General features: G+C 40.2%; 1 protein-coding gene and 1 pseudogene across 4 annotated transcripts in view; one reads left to right on the top strand and one right to left on the bottom strand.

The window, feature by feature from the left end:
* The window catches only part of Malrd1 (MAM and LDL receptor class A domain containing 1), a 698,598-nt gene that overhangs the window by 4,213 nt on the left and 679,045 nt on the right, over window positions 1-15,340 (top strand). The window lies entirely within an intron of this gene.
* Window positions 10,734-10,849, bottom strand: LOC129666708 (small nucleolar RNA SNORA17; annotated as a pseudogene).

The following is a 15,340-nucleotide window of genomic DNA, read 5'->3' as shown; positions in this document are numbered from 1 at the left end:
AAAAAAAGCCCAGGACCAGATGGTTTCAGTGCAGAATTCTACCAGACCTTCAAAGAAGAGCTAACTCCAGTTCTCTTAAAACTATTCCACAAAATAGAAACTGAAGGAACATTACCAAACTCATTCTATGAAGCCACAGTCACTGTGGTACCTAAACCTCACAAAGACTCAACAAAGAAAGAGAATTTCAGGCCAATCTCCCTTATGAACATTGATACAAAAATACTCAACAAAATACTTGCAAACTGAATACAAGAATACATCATGACAATACCATGCAGTTTTTATTACTGTTGCCCTGTAGTACAGCTTGAGATAGGGGATGGAGATACCTCCAGATGATCTGTTGTTGTACAGGATTGTTTTGGAGATTCTGGGTTTTTTGTTTCTCCATATGAAGCTGAGAATCTTTTTTTCAAGGTCTGTAAAGAATTGAGTTGGTATTTTGATGGGAATTGCATTGAATCTGTAGATTGCTTTTGGCAGGATGGCCATTTTCACAATGTTAATCCTACCAATCCACGGGAGATCTTTCCATCTTCTGAGATCTTCTTCAATTTCTTTCTTCAAAGACTTGAAGTTTTTCTCAAACAGGTCTTTCACTTGCTTGGTTAGAGTCACACCAAGATACTTATGTTATTAGTGGCTATTGTGAAGTGTGTTGTTTCCCTAATTTCTTTCTCAGCCTTTTTGTCTTTGGTGTACAGGAGGGATTCTGATTTTTTTGAGTTGATTTTATATCCTGCCACTTTGCTGATGGTGTTTATCAGCTGAAGGGCATAGAAACTAAAAGTAGGATCAATGGAACTGCATAGAAGACCCAAAAATAAACCCACACACCTATGAATACTCGGTATTTGACAAAGAAGCCAAATCCATTCAATGGAAAAAAGACAGTATATTCAACAAATGGTGCTGGTCCAACTGGATGTCTACATGCAGAAAAATGAAAATAGATCCATATTTATCACCCTGCACAAAACTAAAGTTAAAGTGGATCAAGGACCTCAACATAAAACCAGATACTCTAAATCAGTTGGAAAAAGAGTGGGGAACAGCCCAGAACTCATTGGCACAGGAGACAACTTCCTGAACAGAACACCAACAGCACAGGTTCTAAGAGCAACAATCAATAAATGGGACCTCATGAAACTGAAAAGCTTCTGTAAAGCAAAAGACACAGTCATCAAACAAAACGGCTGCCTACAGATTGGGAAAGAATCTTACCAACCCTTTATCTGACAGAGGGCTAATATCCAGTATATATAAACAACTAAAGAAGCAGAAAAGCAACAAACCAAGTAATCCCATTAAAAAATGGGGAACGGAGCTAAACAGAATTCTTGAAAGAGGAACATCAAATGGCAGAGAAACACTTAAAGAAATGTTCAAAGTTTTTAGCCATTAGGGAAATGCAAATCAAAAGAACCCTGTGATTTCACCTTACACCCATCAGAATGGCCAAGATAAAAAACTCAAGTGATAACACATGCTGGAGAGGTTGTGGTGAAAGGGGAACCCTTCTCCACTGCTGGTGGGAATGTAAACTGGTACAACCACTCTGGAAATCTATCTGGTGCTTTCTAAGACAATTAGGAATAGTGTTTCCTCAAGACCCAGCTATATCACTCCTAGGTATATACCCAAAATTTGCTCAAGTACACAACATGGACATTTGTTCAATCATGTTTGTAGCAGCTTTATTTGTAATAGCCAGAACTTGGAAACAACCCAGATGTCCATCAACAGAGGAATGGATACAGAAATTGTGGTATTTTTACACAATGGAATACTACTCAGCAATCAAAAAGGAGGAAATCATGAAGTTTGCAGGCAAATGGTGGGATCTAGAAAAGATCATTCTGAGTGAAGTATCCCAAAAGGAGAAAGGCAAACTTGGTATATACTCGCTTATATAGACCTACAAGATATGATAAACATAATGAAATCTACACACCTAAAGAAGATAATCAAGAAAGTGGACATGGGTGAAGATGATCAATCCTCATTTAGAAAGACAAATGGGATGTGCATTGAATGTATGATAGGAGTCTACCGCAAAAGGCATCTGAAAGACTCTACCTAGCAGTGTTTCAAAGCAGACACTAAGACTCATAACCAAACCTTGGCAGAGTGCAGGGAATCATATGAAAGAAGGGGAGTTAGTATGATATGGAAAGGATAGGGGCTCTACAAGTACCAAATATATCCGGGCACAGGGTCTTTTCTGAGACTGACACTCAACCAAGGACCATCTATGGATATAACCTAGAACTTCTGCTTGGATGTGGCCCGTGGTAGCTCAGTAACCAAGTAGTTTTCCAAAGTAAGGGGAACACGGACTATTTCTAACAGGATCTCAAGGGCAGGCTGTTTGACACCCACCCCCCCCCAGGGGAGGAGCAGTCTGTTAGGCCACAGAGGAGAACTTTGCAGCCAGCCCTGAAGATACCTGATAAAACAGGGTCAGATGAAAGGGGAGGAGGTCCTCCCCTATCAGTGGACTTGGAAAGGGGCAGGGAGGAGACCAGGGAGGGAGTGTGGGGTTGGGGAGGGAATGAGGGAGCGGGATACAGCTGGGACACAGAGTTAACAAAATGTAACTAAAAAGAAAAATAAAAATTAAAAAAAAAAAAAAGAATACATCAAAGATATCATCCACTGTGACTAAGTAAGCTTCATCCCAGGTATGCAGGGGTGGTTCAATATACGGAAATCCATCAATGTAATCCACCATATTAACAAACTGAAAGAAAAAAACCACATGATAATCTCCTTAAATGCTGAAAAAGCATTTGACAAAATCCAACATCCATTCATGTTTAAAGTATTGGAGAGATCAGGGATACAAGGCACATATCTAAACATAGTAAAGGCGATATACAGCAAGCCTATAGCCAACATCAAACTGAACAGAGAGAAACTTAAAGCAATCCCACTAAAATCAGGGACAAGACAAGGCTGCCCACTCTCTCCATATCTCTTCAACATAGTTCTGGAAGTCCTTGCTAGAGCAATAAGACAGTTGAAGGTGATCAAGGGGATACAAATTGGAAAGGAAGAAGTAAAATTATCAATATTTGCAGATGATATTATAGTATAAGTGAGTTACCCCAAAAACTCTACCAGGGAACTCCTACAGCTGATAAACACCTTCAGCAAAGTGGCCGGATACAAAATTAACTCAAAAAAATCAGTAGCCCTCCTGTATACTAAAGACAAAAGGGCTGAGAGAGAAATTAGCGAAACAACACCCTTCACAATAGCCACAAAGGACATAAAGTACCTTGGAGTAACCCTAACCAAGCAAGTCAAAGACTTGTATGAAAAAAATTTCAAGTCTCTGAAGAAAGAATTAGAAGAAGATATGAGAAGATGGAAAGATCTCCCATGCTCATGGCTTGGCAGGTAAAAATACTTTTGTTGAGAAATTTTAGTAATTGTTAAGGCCAAACTAACTTTATTAGAACAAGGATCCAATTTCACAAATAGGACCAATACTACTACAATACAGTGATATACAGTTACTGTAGATATAGTCGTGGCAGACACTGGCTGACATTGCTGCTGAGATTTTTTTTTTTATTGCAGTATCTTACAAATTATTTGTGGAACATTTCTCTTTTGGCCCTTTTACCTTACTTTTCATTGTACTTGGGGACTCTTATATGAGTGTTTATTCTTCTCAGATTTATTCGGAAGCACAGTGGCTGCTCTTCCTCTGATAGTATGTTATTTGCTCTTATTCTACCCCACTCTGCATTCTGAGCTAGATAATCCAAGAAGCTTGTGTTTCTCTCATTACATTTTTAAGCTCTACATCTTTTTGTGGCTTTTTTTTCAGTGTTATGTTTTTAGAGTCTAGTAAAAGAGATAAAATGAGACAGTTTTTCCAAAAATAATGCTTTTAAATACATCATATGAGTTGGTTTAAGGTTCCTTGGAGTCACAGTAGATAGAATCTTGCCCTGTCCATCAGCTGGCTGTACAGGCTCAGCATTTTCCATTATAAAATGATATGGTGATACCACAAGAGACCTGTGGAAAAGAGACCCGTTATCCCCTGGCATGGCCGACTAAAGGCTGATGATCTTAATAGCAGTCATGAATCATTTATAAATACAATTAGTATCAAGTTTTGAATTGTCCCTAGTAGTAATTTTAAGTAAAGAACTATTCTGATATTAACTCCTTGAAAACATTTATTAAAAATAGTCTTAGAATCTTTTCTCCATTTCAAAATCCTTGGTTCATAAGCATTAATGACATTTTTGATTAACTTACTCTTGAAATAATTTCCCAGTGCTTCAAAATAAGATTTTCATCATGCAACCAATGCCTTGAGTTTTCAGAATTGAGCTTGAAAATATATTAAGGGATTGAAATATCACCCTAGGTAGTATTTGAAATCCAATAAGTTTCAGGCATAGAGATGGATGTGTAGTATTTATTTGGGTGAAGTACCATCACTATAAAAATTTCAAAGACATCTTTGAAATGACAATATGTCTTTTAAAAAAAATTAGCATCAACTCTGGTGATCAATGGGGTGACAGATGTCACAGCCAGATTCTCTTTAATTACTTTTCCCCCAAGGGAGGAGCAGCCTTGCTAGGCCATAGAGGACAATGCAGCCAGTCCTGAAGAAACCTGATAAGCTAGGGTCAGATGGAAGGGGAGGAGCACTTCCTCTATCAGTGGACTTAGAGAGGGGCAGGGAGGAGATGAGGGAGGGAGGGAGGGAGGGATTGAAAGGAAATGAGGGAGGGCGCTACAGGTGGTATACAAAGTGAATAAACTGTAATTAATATAAAAAATAAAAATTTAATACAAAAAGAATAAGTATATAGTTGCAAGAGTCAGAGGATCAGGGAGTTTACTGTGAGACTGTGTCTCTTGAAATGTCAGAAGCTACAGTTTCACCAACATGACTCCCTATGTGTAATCTGAACAAGAATAAAAATAATAGACATTCAAAAATGGACAGGAAAGGCACACAAAGCCTCTATCCTACGTAAAAAACTACAAGCAACAAAGTGAGAGAAATGGTCTTTCCCAGGATGAGCACACCAATTGGCTACACAACACCAAATGATTATCTCTAAAACATACATTCAAATAATATTATATGGACTGAGTAAGTTATATTTAGAAAATATATAGGTATATACATGTATGCATGTAACAACAATTAATGGGGGAGAGGTCATGAATTTAAAAGAGAGTGAGGAGCTTTCTATGGGAAGTTTGGAGAGAGGAAAGAGAAAATGCTGTAATTATATTATAATCTCAAAAACAAAAATAGTCAAAAATAGTTTCCTCTACTTTGGATAATATTTATAGTATTATATATAGATGTTTCTAGGAGGTAGAATCCAGAGTCCTGGGAGAGGACTCTATAGTTAATAGTGCTTGTTGCTTTTCCAGAGGGCCTGGATTCCTGTCCTTGCACCCACAGCAGGTAGCCCACAATCACCTATTAGGCTAGCTCCAAGACCTCTTATGCCCTGTTCTGGTTTTCACATGCAGAACACACAGGAGCACATTTAGCTGAAAACACAACTTTTTTTTTTTTTTAAAGAAAAGAATTCTCACTGAAGATGATCTTTTCTAGTTCCCACCATTAGCCTGCAAATTTCATGATTTCCTTGTTTTTAATTGCTGAGTAGTATTCCATTGTGTAAATGTACCCCAATTTCTGTATCCATTCCTCTGCTGAGGGACATCTAGGTTGTTAAGAATAGAGCTGGCTATTAAGAATAGAGCTTCTGGCTATTAAGAATAGAGCTGCTTCGAATATGCTTGAACAAATGTCCTTGTTGTATAGTTGATCATATTTGGGATATATGCTTATGGGTTGCATAGCTGGACCTTGAGGTAATTTTCTGAGAAAGCTCCACATTGATTTCCAGAGTGGTTGTACAAGTTTACATTCCCATCAGCAATGTGGAATGTTCCCCTTTCTCCATGGCCTCTCCAGCTTGTGTTGTCATTTGAGTTTTTGATCTTAGCCATTCTCATGTCCCTAGTTAGGGAAGCAGGTACTTTCTCTGGCATTAACTCAGTGGCAGGCACCCTGATCACTGCCCCAAGCGGGGGAGTGAGGGTTGCAGCCTTGCCTAGCCACAGAGGAAGACAATATAACCAGTCCAGATGAGACCTGATAAGCTAAGGTCAAATAGAAGGGGAAGAGGACCTCCTTTATCAGTGGACTAGGGCTAGGGGAGAAGCATAGAGGGAGTAAAGGGAAGGAAGGATTGAGAAGAGGTGAGGGAGGTGGCCACAGCCGGGATATAAATTAAATAAATTGTACATGATAAAAATTTAAAAAAATTAAAAAAGAACCCTTTAAAAATTGTGTAATCCACTACAAATTTCCTTCCCCTTCCAACCCTCCCCCGAGTCGACAGAGAGGGGAAGCCTCCTTCCCTACCACCTGACCCCAGCCAATAAAATCTCATCAGGACTGCCTGCAATCTCTTCCTCTGTGGCCTGTCAAGGCTGCCCCTCCAGGGAGAAGTGATCAAAGCATGTGCAACAGAGTCCATGTCAGAGTCACGCTCAGAGCCTCCTGCTCCCCTTACTAAGGAACCCACATGGTGACTGAGCTGCCATGGGCTACATCTGAGTAGGGGCTCAAACATTTCTTTTTAGTTGAGAAATTTTCTTTTGTATGGCATGTCAGGTACATCTGCTGGTGACAAATTATTTTGGTTTTCTTTTTGGAAATATTTTCTTTGAAATATGATATAATAATAAATTATTATGAAATTATATTATTAATGGATTTCAAATTTTTTATATTCTTTAAAAATGTTTTACTGACTTATACATGTTTTGTGCTTACACTTTTTACATCGACATTCAAATATTTAAATAACTTCTTTCGTTACATATTACATGTCTTTTGATCTAAAACATGAAATTCTAAAATTAGGCTCTTTAATATGAAATACATATTTTTGTATGTTTTTTTGTATGTGCTCCATTTTTCTCTACTTTCCTTCTTGTGTTTTTCAGTCATAGATATAGTGAGTACATGTATAACATGGTAATATGGCATTGCTTTCTTTTCTAAATTGGATGTATTCTATAAATCTAACTTCATTTTTGTGATTATGTTTTTATTATCATAGTCAATGTATCAATAAAAGCATTGAATAGTTTTAAAATCAAATATATTTGAATTGTAAAGTTGATCCCATGTTGTCCTTTTTTATTTTTTTTAAAATTTTTTATTATTATTAGTTACATTTTATTAAGTCTGTATCCCAGCTGTATCCCACTCCCTCATTCCCTCCGAATCCCACACTCCCTCCCTCATCTCCTTCCTGCCCCTTTCTAAGTCCACTGATAGGGGACTTAAGATGATCATTCCTCACTTAGAAAGACAAATGGGATGTCCTTTTTTTTTTTTAACCTCATTTTGCTTAACTCTGACAACAGTTTTAAGTTACCTTCTGTTACAGTATTTTCTATATTATTGCATATTCCTGAGTTTTTAAATAACTGTAGATGAATTTCCTGGGGATTAGAGATGAAGAGACATTGGATATGGTATTCTCATTATTTTCAGAAAATTGTTGTGATCTTTAAGATGATGAGTAACTTACACCGATGCAATTTGCTACACTGTCCTGCTTCTTGTGGGCAGCAATTTAAATAAAATTTTAGCTTTTTTTTTGTCCTAGTGGCAAGAACTCCTACACAAGGAGATTGACATTTTGGTCAGAGTGGTTACCAGAATTTATTTTTTATTAGAACTGTTTTTTTATTTGACAATTGCATACATGTCTACAATGATATATGATCACATCTCCCCTACTTCACCTCCAACTCCCCATGTATTACCAACACATTCTTTTCTTAATCTTTTATCTTCTTTTTGTGTGTGAAAATCCACTAAGTTCAATTTTTGTATCTCATGTGCTTAGTATGAGACCATCTTTCCCCCAGAGCACTATCAACTGCCAACAGCTTCTCAGTTAGAAATGGAGTTTGGACAATACCTCCTCTGTCTATGCTAGAATTTTGGTTGTCTTGATCTGTGTAAACCTTGTCCAGGTAACCACAGCGATACGTGTTCATGAGTGCAGCAACCATGTCATCTACTGAAGAAAGCATTTCATAGCACCCTTACCCATGCTTCAGCTCTTTTCATTCTTTTCACCCCTCCTGTGATGTTCCTGGAGCCTTAGAGGGCGGTGGGGTCATTGGTAAAGATGCTACATTGGTCATTCATAAAGATGTTATACTTAAGGCACTTGCAAAATTGTTATTAGCATTTTGGTCAGTTACTAGTCTGTATTGATGGCTTCCCAATGCCAAAGAGTCTTCTCTGTCTAAGGCTGAAAGTACCCCAGGTATTGAAAAATCAATTTGGTAACATGAGCATTTAGCAAAGTAACAGCAGCAGATTATTCTATTATAGAGCCTATGACCTCCACAGCCATGGACTTTTTATGAAAATTTTATTGGTTCTTTGTGAATTTCACGTCATGTACACAAATCCCATCTATCTTTCCTCACTCCTGCCTCATACCCACTCTCTTCTCTTGCAACCTCTCCAAGAAATCTCACTGTGGAAGCTGTAGTGTGTCCCAGTGTGTCTCACACTTCTTTGTTTGCAAACGTTCACAGAAATTACTCGTTGGTCTAGTTCAAGGCCTCTGGCTTCTCATACTCTATCAATACTGGAACCTCACTGGGACTCGTCTTGGAAATCCTGTTGTTGCCCTGTGTCATGGAGATCCTGTAGTTTTGGATCTGCGGGACTGACCCCTTCATGCACTCCAGCACTTCATCGAAGGGGTAGATGTTGGGGTGGGCCAGCTCAAAGTCCTTCATCTGGGCCTGAGAGGTCTCTGAGCTGGTCAGTCCGCCTGTTCTCTCACTCTCACACCCTCGGGGCTGGCTCATCCACAACCCATGCCGCCAGGGCAGCTTTTCTCTTCTTCCCAGGTGAGCTTCAAGGCCCACTATCCTGAGTGTTGGAGCGGTGAGGAACATGGTCCGTTCTCCTACTCTCACGACCCTCGAGCCAAGCCTCCAGCCTGCCATAGATATGAAGGTTTGAGCGACCAAGCCGGCAAGGGGCAGGGCCAGCTGTCCTGTGCTCACTCCCTCCAGGCCGGCTCATTTGCAACCTCCATGTCCAGGGCCAGCCCTACCGCGCTGCCCAGGCGAGGTCAGGGCCTGCTCTCCCAGGTGCTGCAGCAGGCGAGGATGGGTGAGGACACCCCTCCCTTGCTCATACTGCTGCAAGGCAGACAAGTTGTGGAATCAGATCTCCTATGCTCACACCCTTGGGATTAGCTCACCCCTGTCATCAGGGTCAGCTCTACCACGCTGCCCAGGTGAAGTGAAAGGGCTGCTCTGCAGAGAGCTGCAGCAGGAGCAGGTGAGGGGTGGTGACAGCTCTCTTGCTCTCATGACCTCAGGGTAAGGTCTTCTGCTTGCTTCAAGGATGAGTGGGGAGGGGGAAGGAGCGTATCTCTTCCTTGTCTCTGCCACAGCACAGGACAGGAATAGGAGGGACAGCTCTCCCATGATGCCCAGAGGTTGTTTTTAATAAAATCTCAAACATTCAATTTTTACCAATAAGGATCCAGGAGCCAGATGATGGGGTGAAAGCCTGCTAGCTCAAAGAGGTAGTGAAAGCACCTAGCTGACCCTCCTTCTCAGCTGGTGTCCCAAAAGGAAAGTGGAATACTCTTTTCTCACACTATCTGAAAAAAAAAAAAATCAAACTGAAAGCCCCTCCCTTCTACTTCTTGTGTCTTCCTGTCTGTCCTCCTGCCTTTTCCTTACTCTCTGTGGTTGTTTTTTCTATGTTCACTTCCTGTCAACTGGTTGCTTGACCCAGGACTAACTTTAATTAGTCCCATTTGCAACATTCAAGCAGAAAGCTCTTGAATTAAAGGTGTATGCCAGGGCTGAGCCACAGGACGGCTAGAAACATTATTTTTTCCCAGTAAACAATACAGTCTTGGGGTTCACAGTGTGACCAAATGTTCTGCAATACCCAGGTGAAGAGCCAGTTCTGCACAGTCCTCAGACATCAACAAACCCCCAGCTTGCAGCCCAGACCAGGGATGTCTGCCTGGCCTTTGGTGGTAACCAGGCTCCCACTGCTTCAGGACCAGGGGCCCAGATGTGGCCCCTGGTGGCAGCACAGACCAGGACCCCATCATGTTCCCTGGTGGCATCGCTGGCTGGCTACAGGCTGCTCCTCATTACTCTTGGTTTCCCGTTCTGCCTCTCTTCGTGGTGCCCACGTTCTTGTGTTTCTTCTTCTCTTCCATTTCTCTGCCACTTACTTCTTGCTCCTCTTAGTGGCCCCCAGGATCTTTGAGGGTCTGGGGTCATTTCAGCAGCAGTCTCAGAAGTGCTATGCCCTGCTCCTGTATTATAGCACTGGGCAGAGGTCACCTTGGGCATGGCTGCCCCCCCCCCCCCAGTCCTGCATGGTACCAGTCTGGTGGTCATCTTGGCTTGCTCCCTCTCCCCCTTCCTGAGTGGCGTCTTTTTGAGGGCCGTCTGTCTATCCAAGGCTCACTCTAGTCTTGGGCCCACGGTCTCAGGTGGGGTTCTTCTAGTCTCTCCTGTGCTCCCTGTCCTGGGAGCCCTACAGGCCTGCCTGACACTGGAATGGTGGTTGCCTCAGACTGGCTTTCTGTCTGGGTCTTTTGGCACCCAACTGCTGGTCTTCTCAGGCTCACTTTTTTTTTTTTAATATTGCATGACTAATCATTCAGATGTTCACGGGTGAGAACCCTTCTTTCCTCCCTGCTGCCTACTGACACACGTGTGACATAATAGCCATGCCTGCAGTGCCTGTAGGGGCAGGACCCAGCCACAGACTTTTGACCAGGGTTACAGTGCCAGGCATGAAATTTCCTCATATAGAGCAGGCCTCAGATCGGATCACAAACTGCTTACTTACCTAATAACAATTGTGCAACTGTTGGAATAGTGGACACATCTTGTCTAGCAGGTTGGTATGGTAGCACGTTGTGTCCAGTGCTAAGTAGGACTTTATATATATATATATATGTGTGTGCATATATATAGCAAATCTATATACTTGCTAGGTGTCTACAAGCACTCCCCAGTACTATGAAAACTGTTCAGCAGTGGGGAAGTTTCCCGGTTGGTTTGGTGTTGATTTTTCTATGTCCTATAGTCAAAGTATGTGGTGGCTTCAGCATTGCACTGTCACCATCCAGTTACAGAAAGGAACTGCAAAAGTGTTATGTTATTTTGTGTAATGCTAGGGCCTCCCTGCCCAATAAGTTGTAAGTAGAAATTCCACTCCTCACACTGTGATATTCATTCTAAAACCCATGTCTTCTGGGAGTCACATTGTCTATGTGTGCAGGGTACATCCTGTAAAACTGATTTTGAAAAAGTTGTATGCTGGAATTATCTTACTAGCTCCAGGGTTTCTATAGGTCTTTTGCACACACTATGAGTTTGGCTAACCCACTGTGTTCTCCTTCATTCCCCACCCTGTATCCATGTTTAACATGTCATAAGTATTCTGCCATCTCCCCCTTTATATTTAATTTGAGTGTGAGAGAGTAGACTTCATGTGGCTTCTTCATCCACTCTTCCTTTGGGTTAGGGTTAGCCCTCCCTCTGCCCTTCACTGTTTAAGCCTTTCTACCCCTGCCATTTCATGTCTCTAAATTAGTGTTGCCCATACTCTACCACCCTCCCTTAAGGCACCCTTTTTCCTAAATATCCCTTTCTAGTTTTCTGACTTCCTCTTCTTCTTCGAAGGCCCTGAGACATTTTTTTCGTGCTCTCTCTACAATTCTTAGTGTCCACATGGCTTCCTTAGTGCCCCTTCTCCGTGTTCAGCCAGCAGCCTTCCTGTCGTAGTTTTAGCCATACACATGACCTGATTGCATACAATCCTGAAGCTAGTGTCTGGAGAAATTTCATTTGTTCTCTGTGGATGTCATGTCAGTGTTTTCATTCCTTAAATATAATCATATCTTTGTTGTTTATGTTCAGAGTAACTTAAGGTTCGAGCTTTCATCTTTCCTTTTTCTTTTCCTATACTCTTTTTGTTTTATTCTCTTTTCATAAAATGCACTTTGATCATAATTTCCCCTTCCTTTATATTCGTTTCACTCCCCTTCACTATAGTCCTCTTTCCCCCAGACTCATTCCTCTTCCTCTGTTTCTCTTCAGAAAAGAGCAAGCCTTCTAGGGATATCAACTGAACATGGCAAAACAAGATACAGTAAGAGTAGGCGCATACTTTGTCCTGTCGTGTAATCTTTTTGTGTTTCATGTTAGTGCATCCCAGGATCTGCCAGTATGCTTCATGGTGCCCCTCTGCCCCCTCCCCCAGCCCTTGGAATGAAAACAAACTCCCATGGTTTAGGACTAAACAGGTTGCATGAAATAAACAATGGGTTGGGTTATTTTACCATGAAGAATCCATGGACAAGTGGAGGAATCCCTCATGATCACTGAATAAATCACGATTTTCCAGCTTTAGAGTTTGAATAGCTGTTTATATTGAAATCAACAAAATGAATGTTGAATTATTAGTTTCCATATTATTTCAAAAGCTCCTTATTGAGCATCTGTATTATGTTAATACGGCTCTAGGGCCCAATGATACAGTGAAAAAGAACATAGTTCTTCTCCCCAGTAAACTCTCAATCTACTGACATAAAAGAAACCTTGTGTTTGTGCTTATGAGACAAGAGTAATAAATTCCATTCAATAACTATTCTTCTGCCTTCACATGTGCATTTAAAAACTCACAATAAGGCAAAGATAAAGTCTGTTTGTAAATATATATGTCTCTGTTAGACATATATATGTTTCTGTTAGACATATATATTTACATCTTTATTGTTTTTTACCCAAAGTAATTCCAATCAAATGATTCACCTGTTCCAGGCTTATGCTTGTTTTGTTTAAGGGTTCTGTTTCTGGAGCTGCATTATCTATTTTCCAATTAGTCTGGTTTGTACTTTGGAGATAGACCTAGCTAACCCAGAAAGACTTGGCATGACTATTTTCTGAGACTGATACTCCATCCAAGGACCATGCATGGAGATAACCTAGAACCCTGCACAGACGTAGCCCATGGCAGTTCAGTGTCCAAGTGGGTTCCATAGTAATGGGAACAGGGACTGTCTCTGTCATGAACTGATTGGCCTGCTCTTTGATCACCTCCCCCTCAGGGGAGAGCTACCTTACCAGGCCAGAGAGGAAGACAATGCAGCCACTCCTTATGAGACCTAATAGACTAGGATCAGAAGGAAGGAAAAGAAGACCTCCTTTATCAGTGGACTTGGGGAGGGGCATGCGTGGAGAAGAGAGTGGGAGGGAAGGATTGGGGAAGGAGGAGGATGGGAGCTACAAGGGGGGATACAAAATGAATAAAGTTTAATTAATAAAAATTTAAAAAAAACTGAAATAAAAAATAATTTAAGAACTTAGGCAGTGGGATTAGTGAGATGGCTTAGTAGGTAAGAGCACATGTTATGGAAGCCTGAGAAACTGAATTTGGTCTTCAGAGGTTAACACAGAAGAAAGGAACTGAATGGTATTCTGTAACCACCACACATATGCCCTGACATGCATGCCCTTGACCGGGTATACACAATAATAATAATCAATAAAAAATTTAAAATAAAACAAAATAGAATTCAGTCCATCAGTGGGATTTGTCAGTAGACCATAGTTTTTCATCCCCTAGTATGTTCAATAACCAAGAGGATTTTTATGTCTGACAGGACGGCATTTTAGAAATAAAGAAGTTAATATTACAACTATTCTAAAAACACATTGATATTAATTATTATAGAATTTTAAAAATTCAGTATAATTAGTATATGGCATCAAATATACTATTACATGTGTTATAAATGTGAATTGTAGTCAGCAATATAAATGAATTACATCCTGATTCTATGTAAAAATAAGCTTTATTGTGCTATTGTTTAAGACTCATCCAGACACTGTGTAAAAGGAGATAACTGATTATACAGTAGCTCTTTCTTATTGATAATGGATACATTCCAAGACCCCAAAGGGTGACTGAAATGGAGAAACACTACTTATTTCCCATATATAAACATCTTTGAGAGATTAGCAATAATGAAACAGAATCTTTGTGGTGGAGAAGCCAGAGAAGCAGGAACTAAAGCAACTGATCATCCCACATCCACACCCAGGAGGAGAGAGCAATGGATGTTTATCTTTCTCCTTCTAATGCAGCCTAGGGCTCCTCCCATGACATGATGACACTTAGGTATAGTGGGTCTTCCTACCTCAACTAGAGTAATCAAGATAACCCTCATAGACCTCTGCCAAAACCAAGCTTTGCTATGACTCTATATTTTTATTGACATGAAAATTCATACTAACCAGCATAACAAATGCTGCCTAAAATCACAAGTATTAAATTTTGGAATTTTCTACCTGGTATTTCTTTTGCTTGGGTTACCATTGGTCTCCAAAGCTACAGACTGAAAAACCTTGGCTAAAGAAAATGACTGTTGGAGTCAAATCTCTTTCTTAGCATAAATGTACAAATAAAGTGTTTGTATAGTAATGAAAGTGAATGCTTTTCCACCTGTACAGTTTTCAGTATGATATTGCACTATTTTCAAAGTTAAATAGTAAAATAACTATTACATATAATATATATTAATGTGTACTTATATTAATATATGGTGATACTGTTTTTGGTATGTATATAAATTTTCCATTTATTAAAGTTGAAAGCAGATTTGCATGCTAACAAGATACTTGCTCATTTTTTTTGCTTAGAGAATTAAATCATAGCTGAATATTTATATGCAACTACTTTTTAGCATTGATGGATAATCTCATTTTGTTTTTGTCAGTGCTGAGAACGACACCATGTACAAATATATAATGCAAGATGGCAGAAGTGCGTTTAGAGCCATTTCAGAAATTATTAGAAATCCTGTCCTAATTCCAAGCCAAAACTGATTTAAAAATTTTTATTACGGTTCTTATTTATTTATGTTCTTGCCACAGTGCATGTGTGGAGGTCAGGGGGCAAATACTGGGAGCTGGATCTTGCTTTCCACACAATTCAGGGTGTGAGGCCTGGAGAAGTAGTGTCTTACCTGCTGAGTCACCAATGTATCAGCTCCATTTAATGATTTTTCCCCCTTTATTTATGTACTTAAACTTTACAGCCTAGCCCCCTCCCTCTCCTTCTCCCAGTCCTACCCTCACACCTTTCTTTCCCACCCACATGCTTCCTTCTTCTTCTTCTTCTTCTTCTTCTTCTTCTTCTTCTTCTTCTTCTTCTTCTTCTTCTTCTTCTTCTTCT

Source organism: Psammomys obesus, unplaced genomic scaffold (assembly GCF_907164565.1).
Source record: "Psammomys obesus unplaced genomic scaffold, mPsaObe1.curated_primary_1811, whole genome shotgun sequence".
In the NCBI taxonomy this organism is placed as follows: Eukaryota; Metazoa; Chordata; class Mammalia; order Rodentia; family Muridae; genus Psammomys; species Psammomys obesus.
This window is presented reverse-complemented; position numbering and strand designations above follow the sequence as displayed.